Consider the following 14957-nt stretch of genomic DNA (forward strand, 5'->3'; position numbering starts at 1 on the left):
TGTTGCATCCACTAGATTCGCCAGAAGAACAGCTCCGCAAAGTTCTAGCCTTGGTAACGATATAGTCTTTATTGGGGCCACACGAGTCTTGGAAACCAAAAGGGCCGTCCAGGTATTTGTGTTTGTGAAACACTGACATATAGGGCTGCTGCGTAAGTTTTTTCGGATGCGTCAGAGAATCCATGAAAATTGATGATCGCCGATGTCGACAAGTGGGTCCATCGAAGAATTTCAATGAGATTCAAGGAATCGTAGTCCTTCATAAATATTTTCCATCGATGGAGGGTTAAGGGTCGCAGACATTCATCCCAATCGGATTTATTAAGCTATATCTGTTGTATTATTATTTTTGCTGTGACTTCAACGGGGCTGAGCCAACCAGCTGGGTCAAACAATTTTGCTATAATCGATAGTACTTATCTTTTAGTATACGACGTTTTATCCTGAATAGGGTTGATGAGAAAAAAGAACGCATCTTTTTTTGCATTCCATCTGATTCCTAGTGATTTTGTGTTATTGGATTCTGGTAAACTGAGTGAGTTGGTATCCAATAGATGTTCTTGTGGGATTCCAGATAAAACTTGTGGGTCATTTGAGGTCCATTTGCGTAGAGCGAATCCTGTGCTCCTGCAAGTACATCCTCAACATACATTCCGTTTCGAAGTACCTCTGCTGCCAGTGGGTGGGTTCCTTGTACATGATCCGCTAATTTGAGGAGGGTGCGGATAGCTAAAAATGGAACATAGTTAATACCAAACGTAACAATTTGTAATTCAACATCTTCTATAGGGTCGTTAGGGGATTTCCTAAATAAGATTCTTTGAAACGGAGCGTGTCTGCTGTCAACGGTATTTGGCGATACATTTTTGAATATCTGCGTTGAATACGATTCGAAACATTCGCCATTTTACTACTAGGATTACGAGGTCTGCTTGCAAAATGGGTCCAGTACGTAGTACATCATTGAGGCTGTTCCTGTTCGAGGTGGGGCATGATGCGTTGAATACTACTCGGAGTTGAGTCGTTATGCGATCCGGTGATTCGTGATGTGGCAGATAATACGTTTTCGTATTATCCTCAGGGTCGTATTCTACTTTGGTCATATGACCGAGTTTCAAATACTCGTTGATGGCCTTGTCGTATTCCGCTTTTATTTCGAGTTTTCTCGACAATGGTTTTTCATTTCGAAGAAATTGAGCTAGAGCTATGTGTCTTGACTTGCCCAATTCTATGTTTTCCGGAGTTTTAAAGGGTAATGTTACCACATAGCGCTCATTTGAGTTTCTGTGGGTTGTATTTTTATAAATTTGCTCACAAACTATATCTGAAGTTGATGGTAGAGGCCTCCTTGGAACTTCTTCAACTTCCCAAAATTGTGTGAGCAACTTGTCTGGGGTCATCTTATTGAAAAATGACATTATTGAGGGTGATAAGGGTTTTTCTGGTGTGGGTCCGGATAAAATCCATCCGAATTCCGTTTCTTGGGCTAGAAGGGTCCCGAGTACATTTTTCCGTACACCACTGAGAATTATTTGTGGGTACAGGTCACTTCCGATCAATATGTCCACTGGTCTGGGTTTAAAAAAGTGAGGGTCAGCTAGACTAAAACCGAAATCTGCATTGGTGATGATCGTACTAAGTGAGTGAGTGGGTAAATTATCGGTTAACGTTTTTAAAATAAACGCATGTGTTGTTATCTTAAACTCCTTTCTTGTTGATGAACGAAGGGTGAGTTCACAAATTTTGGAGGGTGTTGCCGAAACGGTGTTGTTCAATCCTGTTACTTGTGCATTTTTCCTGAATGTGGGTATGTCCAATCTTCTCTGGAATTTCTCTGAAATAAAAGTGGCTTCCGACCCGGAGTCGACTAATGCGCGAGCTTCGAATATTTGCCCTTTGTATAAAACTTGGACTACAACAGTACTTAACAAAATCTGCTTCCCACTGAAGTTTTGAGGGTCTTGGGTTTTATTTTTAGTGGACTGTAAGAGGGTTGTGTAGGCTTGCGGATTTATATTGGTATTAAGGGTTTCGGAGATACTACTGGTGTTTTGGTCAAGAGGCGGGTTTGAGGCTCTTGATTCTTGCTGGGGGGATTGGGAACTGTTTGGTGTATCCCTATGCAGAAGTGTGTTATATTTCTTTCTGCATATTCTACAAGAATATTTGCTCTTGCAATCTCTGAAATTGTGAGATAATGCAAGGCAAATGAAGAAATAACCATTATTTTTTATTGTGGCTATTCGGGCCTCAACATTCATTTGTAAGAACTTTGGGCATTCTCGAATGGAATGTTGAGTTCTACAAAGCTTTCAGCTTTCAATGTCTTGAGGTTTTTTTGAAAAGTTGTTGCCTCTAACTGGGTGTGCACTAGCGTGTAAAAATTTCAGGGTCGAAGTTCCGGAAACATTAGCGTGAAATGTGCTGAACTTCCTGTCTTTTCTATAGGATCCACAGTCGTATTGGGTCACTGGAACGGGGTCAGTTAGATTTCCTACTGCTTTCAAAGATTTATATCGATGAGTGAAATACGCGTCGAAAGTTTTTCAGGATGGTATTTCCGAGTTATCTTCTAGGGTGTCCTCGAATTGATGAAGTAGGGTTTTGGGTAGTTTCAAGCCGCATAAGAAGATTAAGATGGGGTCCCAGCTGCTAGTGTCTATGTACACGTTGTGCAGATTTGTGAGACAATTGTTGACGGTTCTCTGAAGGCGTTTAATCGCGCTCCCACTTTTTTGGGTTGCTTGGGCTAGGTTGAATAAAATTTTCAATTGCGCGTTGACCTGAACTCGTTTGTTCTCGTATTGGGATACCAGGTCCCTCCATGCCACCAGGAAACCATCATTCGTTAAGGGTGCGTTTTTAACAATTGCTCTTGCTTCTCCTTGGGTATTTTGAATCAAATGGAACAGTCTTTCCACGTTGCTGATTTTGTGATTGTTTACATATATAGCCGTAAACATGTCTCGGAATGAAGGCGAGGTTGCGAAATCTCCATAAAATATGCCCGTATCACAAGGGGGTAGATGAATTGAGGTTCCTATGTCCCGCGATGTATACTCCTCTGAAATTCGTTCCTTTATTGTTGGAGTTGGGGTCTTGAGATCATCAATAGCTTTATTGATGGATCCTAAATATTTCAAATACAATTGATGACCTTTTTTAAATTTTTCTTTGATTTTTGCAAAATCAATAGTTTCACCGGGTTTTTGTGGGGTTCTACGAAAGGCATCGTACGACTTGTTTGCCTTGTCGTACATCGCGTTAAGTTCAACCCTTTTTATTTCCAGAGTATAAATTGACTCATCTTCGGGTTGGGTGTCATAATGTTCCTCAATGTATTCGAATAAATCGGAAATACAAAATTGAACTCTTCCATTATTATTAAAAAATCACTTAACCGGGTCGAAACAATTAATTAAATTGAAATAAAACACAGAATAAATTTGAAAAAACAGTTCTTTATTTAGTTTTGAATTTTAATAAGTTAATAAGCAATGAATTTATTTTTTTTTTGTTTTATGTGTATATTTTGTACCGCAAAATATAATGGGTGAAATACCGAAGAACGAAAAATTTCCTAATGGGTCTTTTGAAATTTTTCCTACCGGGTCTGTTTTTTGCTTGCTCACACTGCACTTGCAGTCAATGTTATTTTGTTGTTAGTTGAGTGGGTAATGCAATAAATCATATGTACGCGTAGGTACGGGTGGGTGTCAAAGCGACGCTACTTGGCTCTCAAAAAATATATGCGTATGTATGTATGCAAGTGATCGGGTAAAGTGCAAAGCGGAATATGGCAATAACAAATTTTGCAAATATTTTGTGCTTAATACCGGTTAAGCAAAAGATTTACTTTGAATAGAATATTATTATATCCTGAACAGGGTATATTAAGTTTGTCACGAAGTTTGTAACACCCAGAAGGAATCGTCGGAGACCCTATAAAGTATATATATAAATGATCAGTATGTCGAGCTGAGTCGATTTAGCCATGTTCGTCTGTCTGTCCGTCTGTCTGTCTGTCTGTATATATACGAACTAGTCCCTCAGTTTTTAAGATATCGTTTTGAAATTTTGAAACGTCATTTTCTCTTCAAGAAGCTGCTCATTTGTCGGAACGGCCGATATCGGACCACTATAACATATAGCTGCCATTCAAACCGAACGATCAGTATCAAGTTCTTGTATGGACAACTTTCACATTTGACAAGATATATTCACGAAATTTGGTATAAATTATTTCCTAAAGCAACAATGTAATCTCCGAAGAAATTGATCTGATCGGTTGACTATAGCATATAGCTGCCATACAAACTGAACGATCAGTATCAAGTTCTTGTATGGACAACTTTCACATTTGACAAGATATATTGACGAAATTTGGTATATATTATTTCCTAAGCAACAATGTAATCTCCGAAGAAATTGATCAGATCGGTTGACTATAGCATATAGCTTCCATACAAACTGAACACATAGTTACTAACGGAAATGCACCTGTGAAGGGTATTTAGCTTCGGTGCAACCGAAGTTAACGTTTTTTCTTGTTTTTTTTGCCGTTTTATTCCGATTTCCACTAATAAATTTATATTTTAAATAAATTTAGGTATGAGTACTTACAATTTTTCCACGTATTTGTTTGCTGATTAAGTAGTTGATTGGGTGGGTGAATGTATGCGTATATTATTAATGAGTGTGGCTGGTTGGGTTGGTGAATATATATATGTATGTATGAATATAATCCTGATGTGAACGATGATTAATTGGGTGGGTTTATTTTATTTTATTTTGCAGGCGATCCGGCTCGAAGGACCAAATTGTCGGGGTGATCGACGTTGTGTTTGCCGGTGTGCCAATTAAAATAAATATTATTTGAATTTGAGTGACAATTCAATATGTGTATTTGAGTAAATATACAATGCGTGTATGGGGTACTAAATACTAGTGGGGTATTATATGTGGGTGTGTATAATTGTATGTTGTTTTATGAATATAATTACAATTATAAGAAATTTAATTATATATTTAAATGTAATCTGATGTGGTTTTTTACTCCTGCGTTGAGACCTTTAATTCTGCTGCTGTTGTTATTGTTGTTACTGCTGGTACTGCTGCTGGTTTTGCTGCTGTAGAGTTTTGCGCCAATTTGTCCGTCCACTGTGGTCAGTAACCAATCCTTCATTTTTCACTAACACATACGCAAAAATCTGCTACAAATAAGACACTTGGTACGGGTTGCCCCAAATATTCTACTACAAATTAGGCACTTGGTTCGGGTTGCCCCCAAATATTCTGCTACTAATTAGTCACTTGGTACAGGTTGCCCCCAAATATTCTACTACTAAAACGTTCAAATGCCTCAAATCTGCTATAGTGTGTTGCCGTGTTAGGTTTTAAAATTTATAACTTTAACAATATTTTTATAAAATATTCAAATATTTTTCGATTATTTAAATTCCTAAATATTAAATTTAATCAGTTTTGTCCAAAATATTAATTATTGTATCAATATATTATTAAATGTTTCCAGCTATGTATTTCGTGCAACCGTGTAATGTGTCAAATCATTTGAACGGACATTTTTTTAAGCTTAACATGCTCAGGAAAATTTAAATAGTTATTTTAAGTTTGTTTTTAGTAAAAATTAAATCATCATTGGTGGTATTACTGAAGAAGATTTTTTCTTCACTTCAGAAAAGCCATATAGTAATTGCCAAATAGTAAAACCACCCCTTCAATTTATAGATTTTCTATCAAAAATCGAAGATATTTATACACAACATTTTGATTCTACTTGCCATAGGATCGGGTTTTCCCAAATATTATTTGAAAAAATGGTTAACGTAGAACCGTACTATTGTTGTGAAAATTGTAATTCTGATATTATAAAATGTCTATTCATTAGAATTAGAACATATTTCCTAGTAAACACTTTTAATAAAAAAGTAAAACAAAGTGATTTCAAAAACGTAAAGTTCTTGTGTGTTACACATAAATAGTAATCACGTCCGTTTGTCTGTCTATATGAGTCGGAATTTATATGTATATATGTCTGTCGGTCTGAATTATTTTATATTTGTCAAAAAGTTTATCTGTCGAAGGCCGCATTTCCATAGTTACCTTGATCTGTGATTTTGAAATGAGATTTTTAGCGATTATGTTTGAACGCTTATTATCAATATTTATACCCTGAACAGGGTATATTAAGTTTGTCACGAAGTTTGTAACACCCAGAAGGAATCGTCGGAGACCCTATAAAGTATATATATAAATGATCAGTATGTCGAGCTGAGTCGATTTAGCCATATCGGACCACTATAACATATAGCTGCCATACAAACTGAACGATCGGAATCAAGTTTTTGTATGGACAACTTTCACATTTGACAAGATATATTCACGAAATTTGGTATATATTATTTTCTAAAGCACCAATGTAATCTCCGGAGAACCGAAGTTAAAGTTTTTTCTTGTTTTTTTGTTTTGTTTTTTAAGTGTTTTCGTGTACCAGGTATAGGATCCTTCTTTGCACCACTATTCCTTTGATAGGGTTTTTAATAAGTATTTCGCTGTGGGTGATTTAGAATATTTTGTAAATATTATTTATTACTAAGTTGATTGTTTTGAATATTATTGTTGTTGTTCCTGAATTGTACCTGATTTTTTATATTAATTTTTGTTTTTGTTAAAATTAACACAAGCCGATTGTTATGATTTGTATTGTTAATGTTTACAATGGAATTGTACCCGATTTTTTTATATTTATTTTAGTTTTTGTTTGAATAGTTTCCAGTTGATTGTTTTGACATATATTGTCAATGTTATATTTTTAATGTAATTAATATTCATGAATTGTTCCTGACTTTATATATTTATTTTTGTCGAGTCATATTTTTTATAATAAGTAGATTGATTTAAAACTGTATACATAAAAATGGTGAAAATAGGCCTCCTGGGGAACCGAACACCCAAAAAAGATCGGTAGCGCGCCTACATTGCAACCTCAGAGGTGGTGAGGTTACAAATACTTTTTCACAAAAAAGTTGATCTACTACTTTTCTTTAAATTACATATCTGTGCCTAAAAAAGGCAGATTTCGATCAGGTGATCTCAGCTGTGAAAAATTCTTGGAAAACAGCTGATTCTTTTGTTACTTGTAGGGTTATACAATGACTGTGGTGATTGGTTTTATTGTGTGTTTCTGTTTGTTGGGTAACTCGTTGTTATGTTGGCGCTGTTGGGTGTTTTATGCATTGTCCTCTAATTCATATTTAGATGAGTTAGCAGGACAATGCAGGGATGTGTTCATTTGGTATGAACAGGGTCTGTTAATTTACTTGGGCGGCTATATCTAACAGCACTTACCAAAACTCTTTAATTCCGGGGCAATACTTTCGCATTAAAAACAAAACACAGAACTACTTGTTAAATTCGCTTAAACGCTTTTATTCATTTTTAAATTATTTATTAATACAATAAATAAAACTTTTATTTGATACTATTGCAAAAAGTATGAATTCCATACTCGATATTAGTAAATTCTAAAGTCATTATTGAATAATTCGATTAATAGTCTTTAAGAAATCTTATTATAATACTTTTAACAAAAAATCTTAAATATACAAAAGGCAACATTATTTATCAAACATCTCCACAGTATTCAAATATGTATTAAATATTTATGGAAATATGAAAGCTTTTTATAACACCGCCTTAATTTAAAAAATATGTAAATCGTAAGAAATAGAAATACAAATTTATGTGCTTGCAGTCTGAAGTGCTCATAACAATTTTGGCATTGTTGTTACCTTATAAGTTTGATGTGTAATGCTGTAAAATATCATTATTTAATTAATTTTATATTATTGAGTATTTAAAAATTCCTTTCAGAGAAAACAAGCCCTATATCATATGTAGGCCTTAATACCATAAGAATTATTTCACTAGCACAATATTTCATATGTTATTATTACGCCCATAAGTACTTAGGTATATATATGTGTATATATCTGTAAATTCCATAAACCTTTTTAGGTATTGACTTATGTGTTAATGTTTCATTTCGTTTTTAAATAATATTTGCTGTTGAAAGCAGTCTAATTAAATACATGCGTATATATATATTGTAAATATACATATATATATCGGCTGCATACAAATACATAGTTATTTATGTACACATACATACATATGCACTTGAAACATAACACCTCGTGTCAAGTACACCATAGCCTTAAATAATCGATAAGGTTATAAAAACTTTCAATATACGTATGTACTATGTTTAACTTTATTCAAAACATGGTCGAATTTTACAAATGGCTTTGTGTGTTTCCATTGCGGTTTGTGTTATTCTATCTATTACTCTAAAAACTGACAAATACTCGTATTCGTAAGAGTTTCATGTATCATAAAAAGTTGCGTATTCGGTTGAATTATTTTAGGCACTTTTGTTTTTAAAGAGTTATTGATTTATTGATGAAATTTTGCATATGGTTATTGGTTGCGTCCATCCAAGCGTATGTTATGCATTTGTAGCTCACTTCTCATTTTAAATTATTTATTAAGATCAAAAAAGTAACTATCTGGTTCCATTTTCCAATTAATGTTTTTATTTTTATTTCTATAATTAATGTTCTTACTATAAATAACGTACAATATTATTGGCTTTCTATATTTAAACATATGTTTGCATATGAAGCTTTAATACATATGTACCATATGTAATAATTTCATTTTCATTTTACAATGGACATTTTCATCAACTTATGGAAATTTTTATGTAGATATATGAAAACAATAAAAACACTATATTTTTGTAAATATTATTGTTACCATTTATATATCCTTTAGAAATGCGGCCGTAATTGTTCACATCAGCGCAAATATAGTACGTATATATACATACGCTATTCAACATTATTATTTACACTTCCAATCCACATACGCCATACAAATATTCATACGAATATAGCGGTATATATGTATGTAACGGTATATTTTGTTTAAGGATGTAGTCATGTAGTTCACACAAGAGAAGCAAGTAAGAGAAGTAAAGAAGGTAGCTCTGGCACAACGGTCGGCAAATTCAGCCTCCACTATGAAACATCCCCAAATAGGTTGAGGGTGATCGACTTCGCCGGAGCCCGAAATATAGTTTACTGTAGTACCAAATTTCAGCATAAGCTAATTCATCAGGCTACCTGGCTGCTCCGCATCGAAGAGCCGGAAAATACATCTCTAAAGTTTTAGACGTGCATGCGCTCCGAGGTCCTGGCATCGACTCGGATCTTTTTTATTGTTGCAGCCAAAATACGCGCCCGCCTCTGTGCAGCAAAAAACGCACGTCAACAAACACTAGAAAGGTTTAACAGACATAACTGCGGGACGGCATTTCAAGCTCTTTACGTACAGCTGCAAACGAAACTATTGGTTTTCGGAAAAGGCAAACGGACAGCTGGTACGATGAGGAGTGCCGTGTCGCAGCGGAGAGAAAACAGACTACCTACCTCACAACATTACAATCGACCACAGCACGCGAGAAAGGCCAAAATGGGTAGATATGAAGAGCTTGACAAGCTGGCCGGCAGGAGTAATTTTTGAAAATTCTACGAAAAGATTCAGTGACTAACAGAAGGTTTCAAGACCGAAGCATACTCTTCTAAAACCCCCAGATGTCATCTAGTGACTGATGCCCAAAGTATACTAAAACTATGGAGGGAAAACTTCTCCAGCCTGCTGAATGGCAGTGAAAGCATAACGCCGGGAGAAGGCAAACCAAATTCCCCAATCGATGACGATGGAACAGACGTTCCATTACCCGACCATGAAGAAGTTCGAATACCAAATACCCGTCTGAAGATGGATTACCGGCCGAGCTATTCAAACACGGCGGCGAAGAACTGATAAGGAGCATAGAGCAGCTTCTTTGTAAACTATGGTCGGACGAAATCATGCCCGATGATTGGGAATTCACAGAAAGGGAGACCCCACAATCTGTGCCAACTGCATTGGGATAAGTCTCCTTAACATTGCCTATAAGGTTCTATCGAGCGTATTGTGTGAAAGATTAAAGCCCACCGTCAACGAACTTTAAAGAAGATCGACACACACCACCTCTTCTTCGATTTCAAAGCTGTTAAAACAGAACGATAAGGAGTTGTGTTTATGCCCTTTATCTGAATTTGGTATCCCCGCAATGCTAATACGACTGACGTTGATCAAACCAAAAGCTTCATCAGGATCGGGAAGAACCTCTCCGTTCCGTTCGATACAAAAAGAGGTTTCAGGCACGGTGACTCCCTTTCCTGCGATTTCTTCAATCTGATCTTAGAGAAAATATTTTGAGCTTCAGAACTAAATAGGGAATGTACTATCTTCTATAAGAATGTACAACTGCTGACTTACAACCGTGCCGTTAGTTCTGCTTTCTCCAGAATGGATAAGGAAGCGAAGCAATTAGGTCTGGTAATGAACGAGGGCAAGACGAAATATCTTTTGTCATCAATCAAACAGTTGTGGCACTCGCGACTAGACACCTACGTCAAAGTTGACAGTAATAACTTCGAAGTCGTAAATAATTTCATATACCAGTAATAACATCAACAGCAAGGTCAGCCTCGAAAACCAACGCAGAATAACTCTTACCAACAGGCGCTTTTTCGGACTTAGTTCGCAATTGAGAAGTAAAGTCCACTCTCGACGAACAAAAACCAAACTCTATAAGTCACTCAATATTCCCGTCCTGCTGTATGGTGCAAAAGCATGGACGATGACAACAACGTTACGAGTTTTCGAGCGAAAGGTCCTTTGCGCGTAGGCCACGGCGAATATCGCATTCGATGGAACGATGAGCTGTATGAGATATACGTCGACATTGTCATAGTTCAGCAAAATAAAAGACAGTGGCTACGCTGCAATCTTCGGACGAAAAATCCACATTTATAGGCGAATTTGAAAAAAGAAGTTGGGATGTGAATAATAATGTCGCAAAGAGTATATGTTGCATTTGTTTAATACAATGTAGGGCAATAGGTAGATTGGCCAGTTATTTCCCCTTTTTCTGTACATTAAATTTAACCGAATGAATTTTTTATTGTACCAATCTATCGATTACGAGCCGCCCCATGTGGACAAACGAAACATTTTATGGCGTTCTGCGACAGGAGCAAATCTCGTGTACCAATTTAAAAGCGTTTAACTAATACTGTTTTCATAGTTCAGGTCCTCTTTCTGATTCGACCAAACACGAATCTGTAATCTTTAAAATTCGTCGATGTCTATGCAATGCATACATTATTTGGATTTCCGTTATTTATTGGTTTGAGTTCACGATTACCATATGTTGATGAATTGACTAGCGAAGTGATTTTTGAGCCGTGTATAATGTTAAATTTCCTTCTTGGATTTGGCACCAGTTTTCGTTTGTTAACAAAAACTGCTTAATTGCCTGATAAGTCAAAAAAGTTTCAAGCTGCTCTACTCTAAGTAGAGTGAAGGCAAGTTTATATTATATATTCAACCGATTCATAAGCATACATACACAAAAAAGTTTCCCAATGGACGAGTACCCTACAAGAAACTGCTGATCGTTTCACTAATACACGCAGATTTTTTATGTCAGAGCTGACGAAAAAATTACACTCAAATGACTGTCAATGCTTATGTTAAAAAGAGAAACCTATGAATGATATTGCTTATATATGTAAGAATGAAATAGCTTAATTATTCAACACTGTCATCACTGACAGTAAAATGAAATTTAAAATGACTGTCAATGTTGATTTTTTTTTTAAATAAACACTTTTCAACACTAAACATCGTTTATCAACACTGATCTGTATGCAGAAAAGCAACCCTGTAAAAAGAGATACATACAATTCCATATATGTACGTTTATAAAATGTTGCGCAAAAAAATGTTTACTATTATTCTTGCCACAAACGAGAAGTGTTGCGCGTTAATTCAGTGAATTCTAAATCGAATTATTATATTTCGTTCGTTGTTTAAGTGATTTATGTTTTGTGATTAAATCTACAGTTCCCTGATTAGGGAATGTAAGGTGCATTTAAGAAAAATTGAGCGATCGGTGTGCCTCATGACCGGAGAGGAAAAAGACGAGGCTCTCGACCAGGTAGCAAGCCTTTTACCTATTTAAAACTTTGAGGGATGTTTGGAAGTGGAAGAAATGTTAGAGAAACCTGAGTACGCACAATCTATGGTAAAAAACATTATTTATAATATCAACATCTTAAAAATTACTATTTACATTTATATATTATTATTTTACAGATCAGTTATGTCCACAAACTTAAAGGGACATCGGACAATATTGAAAACTCTTTCAAATATATATTTGCAGACAACCTACTAGAGTATTTCAATTTTGATGGAAGAGGAGAAAAACAAGCATTATGTAAGCTAAAAATCTTCGAAGAAGTTTTAAGAGGTAAATAAGTTTAATGTAAAAGCAATAGAAAACTATTTTTAATTAATTTAAATTTTATAGTCGTTTACCAGCCACAAGGATCTTTCAATTTGGAAAAGAGTATACGGAGGTCTATTGAACGGGGTCACCACCGAAATAACCAAAAAAAAAGATATATTAATAGAAAAAGAAACAATTAATATAATTTTTCAATAATTTAATTTTATTTTATTACCATTATGATTTTGAAACATGAATTATATGATTTAAAATTAATGAATTATTGTGATTTAATAATAAGATATGTAAATATTTAAATTTTGAAACATGAATTATTGTGATTTGAAATATGGATTATTATGATTTAATATATTATAATGTAAAATGGATTTAAAAAGAAATTTTATAAGATATCGAATTTAATTCTGATGTAATTAATTTTATTATATAGAGTTATATTAATTTTTTACAACATTTTTGACATAAATGTTATTTTAATATTCAGATTATAAATGAAAAACGATAAAACTAATTTGAACAAAAAAAATGTGTCATCATTGAAAGATTTACAGTCATAAATGACAAATTGCAGCTATGTTAGCTTTTCAGTCATTATTGACAATTTTCAGCTTTGACAGATTTGTGGTCAGCAATGAACCAAGAAAAAGCATGAGAGTAAGCAGTAGAGATATATACTGATTTAATTCCGAATACCAGTGTGTTAAAGAGAGATGCAAGCTCACACGCATGCGTTTGTTTACATCAGTTTTTTCACTAGGCCCTTAAGAAAATGATAGAAACTTTGTTCTGCGCGCTGACTGAATTTCTTTCAGCTCTGACAGTCAAATGTACGTTCAGCTGACTGTCAGTGTTCTTGTAGGGTATATGCTTACATATATATGTATAGGAAATACTTATAAAACAGTTATATACAAGTAATATAATGATAAGAATGTGTTTACTGAAAACATTATAAATACCCAGAGACTGCTGCTGAAAATTCGAAATTGGACAGAAGGCATCAGAGTCGAATCATGGCCTAAAGTTGTATTTATAGACCTAATCGTAGTTTTACTATATTATCATTTTTGAAACTAAATTAACGAATTATGAGTGAATGTATACTCAAAACAAATGATCAAGAAAATTCATTTAACGAGACTGCCGAAAGGCGTCGACTAGAGCTGCAAACTAATTAATGGAATTTCGATAATCTTTGATGTATTCATTTTTATTCAGTTTTCAATAAATAAATAATTAGCCATTATTATTAATAACTTCAAAAAAATTGATAAAGACGCCATTTATCAAATGAATAACGCTGCCATTCATGGTTCTAAAAAGATTTGAGGAGCGCAATGTCACACTTACAAAGTGACCTTTGGGGGTAAATATCACGAAAAATTTATGAACAAAAAACTAAAAATCAACTTTATAGGGTTGTATTAGAGCTCAAGTTGGGCATTCAAGATGCTTGAGAAGATTTTGATCATATGAAATAGCAAAATTTAGTGAATTCGATGTCAAATGTCGTATTTTTGAAGTCGTTAATTAAAATGGAGATTCCTGTATTTATTGAAAACTTGTTAAAATGAACACACTATAAAGGTTAAGTTGGTACGTTTAATAGAATATGTACCTATTTTTTACCATATTCATAAACGAAATTGAATTAAATATAACAACAACAACAGCAACAACAAAATAGTTTTTTTTGTAGTAGATACAAATTCACATTCAGCCTTATCGTAAACTTTGCGTGAATAAATCATTCCCATGTATTTTTATTTTTACGTGAATGAGAAATTCATATCCCGAAATTCGTATGAAATGTTCGAATTTCGATTATGCTATTGTGAACTTCGGTAACTTGTCACATATGGTTTTGCTTTGATTTAGTGGCATTGAAAAATTTTTTTAAGCTTATAAAGTTAATTATGCGACTATTTAAGCTTAAACACGTGCTTTTATTATATATCGTACATATTTTTTTGATCGAGTCGGTGCTAGCTGCATAAACTACGCAGATAACAATTTTCGGTTCTTCTGGTATATTTTGAGGAATAATGGATTTAAAAAAACTTATATGAACTCACATTGGGTAGCAACTTTAAAATCGATGACCTTTTTTAGTCTGAAATCGATTTCGTTGTTTGCCTTATGCTATTGGAGGAATCACATAACTTTATTCAAAAAACATAATATACTTTCTGATTGTTTTCTTTTTTAGAACCATTTGCTTTATCAGGATTATCGGCTTTCTGTTACCCAAAAACGTCAAATGTATTTTGTTAATAGGTCGTAGTTTATATAAAAAAGTTCTTAAAATCAAAGAAATAGTTAATAAAGTATGCTAACATTTTTTTAAAAGTTGTTCCCAACTAACAATTTTGTGAACAAATTTCATGAATTCGCGTGAAAAATAATTCGTTTGCGCTTAGGAAAAATTTTCACATATGAGAGAAGCTGAAGTTGACAAATTTGTGAATTTTTCCATGAGGAATGGCATTCACGCGAAATTAACGAT

The sequence above is a fragment of the Bactrocera tryoni genome, unplaced genomic scaffold, assembly GCF_016617805.1.
Source record: "Bactrocera tryoni isolate S06 unplaced genomic scaffold, CSIRO_BtryS06_freeze2 scaffold_11, whole genome shotgun sequence".
NCBI classification, from domain to species: Eukaryota; Metazoa; Arthropoda; class Insecta; order Diptera; family Tephritidae; genus Bactrocera; species Bactrocera tryoni.